This window comes from Salvelinus sp. IW2-2015, unplaced genomic scaffold, assembly GCF_002910315.2.
Source record: "Salvelinus sp. IW2-2015 unplaced genomic scaffold, ASM291031v2 Un_scaffold7141, whole genome shotgun sequence".
Lineage (NCBI taxonomy): Eukaryota > Metazoa > Chordata > Actinopteri > Salmoniformes > Salmonidae > Salvelinus > Salvelinus sp. IW2-2015.
Window position 1 is genome coordinate 37,156 of NW_019948401.1, and position 4,940 is coordinate 42,095.

A 4,940-nucleotide genomic window follows, 5' to 3' on the forward strand; every position below is an offset into this window, starting at 1 on the left:
GAATTTCATCTCAGAGCGCTTTCTTAGGCGTACCAGTCAGTGGTTCAAGCCTAGGGCATGAAACAAATACTTCACTGAAAACGCAGTCCTTGTACTTTAGGGAACGGGGTGAATAAAGGCAAATGCAAATCATGATTAGCTTCTGTAAAAAAATAAACCAAAGCCCTCACGCTAGAGGCGGAAAAAACATCATTGTAATATACATTAGCAAACAGACAATGCGTGGGAGGGAAGTCGATCACTGGCTTACATACAGTACATGACTACATCACAGAGACATGAGTGTGTACGTGGGAGGGACGGGGGAGAAAAGTACATACTGAATTCTGCTTGAACATACTGTTAAGTACCTTCCTTGTGACATTTATCTCCTGTGTGGTTACCCAAATAGCACCGTATTCCCTATACTAGGGCACTACTTTTGACCAGAGCCCTATGGGCCTGGTCAAAAGTAGTGACTGATTAGGGAAACAGGTTGCCATTTGGGACACAGACTGTGACACTGCTATCCTCTTTGACCCTCCTATGTTCCCCCCACGGGAGGAGTTCCTCTACCATTCATCTCTCCCACGGGGGTATTTTTCTCCTCATCACTTGGTTACAGTGATGCGCCTGCTGGGGGCCGTCCAAGAAGTGTAAGAACTGGCTTATTGATGGTTGTCTCACTCGTAACATGTTTCTGGATGCTTCTCTGTCTGTACATCAATCAAATCAAAGGTTATTGTCACGTGTGCGAATACAACAGTGTGTAGTAGACCTTACATGTGAAATGCTTACTTACAGGCTCTAACAATAGTGCATAAAAAGGTATTACGTGAACAATAGGTAGGTAAAGAAAGAAAAACAACAAGTAAAAAGACAGGCTATATACAGTAGCGAGGCTATAAAAGTAGCGAGGCTAAATACAGACACCGGTTAGTTCAGGCTGATTGAGATAGCATTGTACACGTAGAATATTGGTATACTAGTGCACTATATGATGAACAGAGAGTAGCAGGTAGCGTAAAATAGTTTTTTTTGGGGGTGGGGGTGGGACACAATGCAGATAGCCGGTTTAGCCAATGTGTGGAGCACTGGTGGTTGGCCCAATTGAGGTAAGTATGTACATGAAGTGTATAGATAAAGTGACTATGCATATATTGATAAACAGAGAGTAGCAACAGCGTTAAAAGAGGGGTGGGGGGGGGGGCACACAATGCAAAAGGTCCGGGTAAGCCATTTGATTACTGTTTCGGAGTCTTATGCTTGGGGGTTAAAAATTGTTAAGAGCCTTTTGTCCTAGACTTGGCACTCCGGTACCCGCTTGCCATGCAGTAGTGAGAGAACAGTCTATGACTGAGGTGACTGGGGTCTTGACAATTCTTAGGGCCTTCCTCTGACACCGCCTGGTGTAGAGGTCTGGATGGCTGGAGCTTGCCCCAGTGATGTACTGGGAACGTACGCACTACCCTCTGTAGTGCCTTGCAGTCAGAGGCGAGGAATTGCCGTACCAGGCAGTGATGCAACCAGTCAGGATGCTCTCGATGTTGCAGCTGTAGAACCCTTTGAAGATCTCAGGACCCATGGCAAATCTTTTAAGTTTCCTGAGGGGGAATAGCCTTTATCGTGCTCTCTTCACGACTGTCTTGGTGTGTTTGACCATGATAGTTTGTTGTTGATGTGGACACAAAGGAACTCTAGGCTCTCAACTTGCTCCACTACAGCCCCGTCGATGAGAATGGGTGCGTGCTCGGTCCTCCTTTTCCTGTAGTCCACAATCATCTCCTTAGTCTTGGTTACATTGAGGGATAGGTTGTTATCTGGCACCACCCGGCCCGGTCTCTGATGCTACCTCCTCCCATAGGCTGTCTCGTCCTTGTCGGTGATCAGGCCTACCACTGTTGTTTCGTTCTGCAAACTTTTTTTTTTTACTTAAAAAAAAAAAGAAAAAACTTTTTCCCGCAATTTCGTGGTATCCAATTGTTAGTAATTACTATCTTTCTTATCGCTACAACCCGTACGGGCTCGGGAGAGACGAAGGTCGAAAGCCATGCGTCCTTCCGAAACACACCCAACTGCTTCTTAACACAGCGCGCATCCACCAGAAGCCAGCCGCACCAACGTGTCGGAGAAACACCGTGCACTGGTGACCTTGGTTAACGCGCACTGCGCCCGGCCGCCACAGGAGTCGCTTGGTGCGCGATGGGACAAGGATATCACACGGTCAAACCCTCCTACCCCGGACGACGCCTAGGCCAATTGTGCGTCACCCACGGACCGGCCGCGACCATCTATTTCCATAGATGTAAATTAGCAATTTTATCTGCAAAAGTATTACAAGCCATACTAGCTTGATTCAGCTACGGGAAGAGTTTGAACAAAATGCATTTTTAGCCGGACCAGTGTAAGAGAGTGACAACAGCTGAAAGGGGAACTGTAGTGCAGAGCAAGCATCAGCAAGCCTACGGTCATGACCTTAACTGCAAAAAACTACAGTGTAGACCTTACCATGAAAATGCTACTTACAAGCCCTTAACTAACAATGTCGGAGGAAACACCGTGCACCTGGCGACCTTGGTTAGCGTGCACTGCGCCCGGCCCCCACACAGAGTCGCTGGTGCGCGATGGGACAAGGATATCCCTACCGGTCAAACCTCCCTAACCCGGACGACGCTAGCCAAATGTGGTCACCCACGGACCTCCCGGTCGCGGCCGCTGGACAGAACCTGGGCGCGAACCCAGAATCTCTGGGCAAGCTAGCGCTGCGATGCAGTGCACTAGACCATTGCGCCACCCGGGAGGCCTCGTCTGCAAACTTAATGATGGTGTTGGAGTCGTGAAAGGGAATGAGCACGCACCCCTGGGGAGCTCCAGTGTTGAGGATCAGCGTGGCATATGGTTGCTCCTACCCTCCCACCTGGGACGGCCCGTCAGGAAGCCAGGATCCAGTGGCAGAGGGAGGTGTTTAGTCCCAGGATCCTTAGCTTATTGATTGAGCTTTGAGGGTACTATGGTGTTGAACGCTGAGCTGTAGTCAATGAATAGCATTTCTCACGGTCTCTATGGTCGGGGGAATACAGTGAGAAGAGTGGTAAAAAGGCAGAAGCATATCGATAGTCAATTTCTTTAAGGCCCACAAGACTCAAAAGACTCATTGAAGGTCCCCGGTACCAGTTAAAAAACTTATGGAAGTATATATGTAGATAGTTTAGTGCCTAAAATAAGGGAATAAATACATGTTAAAAAAATCCTGATCTTTCTATATCTCTCAGATATAGGACTGACACTACAAAACAAAGTTCTTTCGATTTTTGGGGGGGGGTCTATCTGTTGTTCCATGTACTGAATCTGTTTATTCAATGTGTTTCTATTGGCTAATAGCAGTAATGCTAATAAATGTTTATCTAATAATTTTTGTATATATTTGTTGATACATTAAGGGCTCTTAAAATAAATACAAAAAATGAAAGAGCTAAATTATCCTTGGTATGACCATCTTAAAACAATTCCATATGTTAGCTTATACCCCCCCCCCCCCCCCCCCCCCCACCCCCTGGCTTAGACTCTAACACCTTGTCCAAACCGGCTGCGCGCGTGCACCATCGTGCGCTATAGTGCATGAATTTAATTTCCCCCCCACAACCAAACGCGATCACGACACGCAGGTGTAAAATATCAAAACAAACTCTGGACCAATGACATAATTTGGGGACAGATCGAAAAGCATTAAACATGTATGGTAATTTAGCTAGTTAGCTTGCACTTGCTAGCTAACGTTAATTTGTCCTATTTAGCCAGCTTGCTGTTGCTAGCTAATTTGTCCTGGGATATAAACATTGAGTTGTTATTTTACCTGAAATGCACAAGGATCTCTACTCCGACAATTAATCCACACATAAAACGGCCAACCGAATCGTTTCTAGTCATCTCTCCTCCTTCCAGGCTTTTTCATCGTTTAAATTATATGGTGATCACATCTAAACTTTCATTGTATTACCACGACTACCGGCAAAACAGTTCGTCTTTCAATCACCCACGTGGGTATAACCAATGAGGAAATGGCACGTGGGTACCTGCTTCTATAAACCAATGAGGAGATGGCACGTGGGTACCTGCTTCTATAAACCAATGAGGAGATGGGAGAGGCAGGACTTGCAGCGCGATCTGCGTGTGGGTGCAATAATTGAATAACATGGATTTCAACATTTATTTTGCGACGGTCGCGCACGCGACGTGTCTGGTCTGGTCAGCATGTAAAGGGTTTAACAGTTGTATACTGTATCATTTTAGCACACAGTTTAATCTCACATATATTGTATGTTTATTATGCAGAGAACGTCAGAAACGGCAAATGAAGCCCAGAGGTTTGGCAGGGCTGCCAAGGCATTTAATAGAACACCCTGATTATTCCCAAATCAATCATGCAGGTAAGAAAACTAATAATAACTTTTATTTATATTTCCAATATATTCATAATAATAAAATAAAAAAATGTGTGCTGCACCAAAGGTGTTCATCCAATGTCTTTTTCATCCTGTTCAGTTAGAGTTTTACCAAAACTTATGACTGAACATGAATGCAAGAATCCCGTGGCACTCTACATCCTCAAAAAGGTAACTCTCTAAGTAACAAAAAAGATGCAAAGCTGTCACCATCAGTATCTGACTCAAAACATAACTAAATAAACCCTTGTCTGAATAAATGTTCATTTATTAAATCGATAAAATGCCGAGAGATACTGTGGGGGTTTGTACATTTTTATTTCTCAACTCTCATTCAGCTGTTAGGATGACTACAATATCTCAATTAAGAATATAATACAGCCACTACACCTTTGGTATTGTTTGGACCTGTTTAGAGAGCATTATGCTAATGAGTTTGACCCATTCATATCCTGCCATTACCCCCTGTGATGCTACGTGTGTGTGTGTGTGTGTGTGTGTGTGTGTGTGTGTGTGTGT

The 4,940-nt window shown here is 44.9% G+C and overlaps 1 non-coding gene across 1 annotated transcript; it reads left to right on the forward strand.

Annotated features, from left to right (window-relative positions):
• The first annotated feature begins 561 nt into the window (after positions 1–561).
• LOC111980281 (uncharacterized) lies at positions 562–4,888 on the forward strand. Its single transcript, XR_002895879.2, has 3 exons — positions 562–633; positions 4,312–4,406; positions 4,522–4,888. It is a non-coding gene; the product is annotated as an uncharacterized protein (transcript).
• Positions 4,889–4,940: the final 52 nt, after the last annotated feature.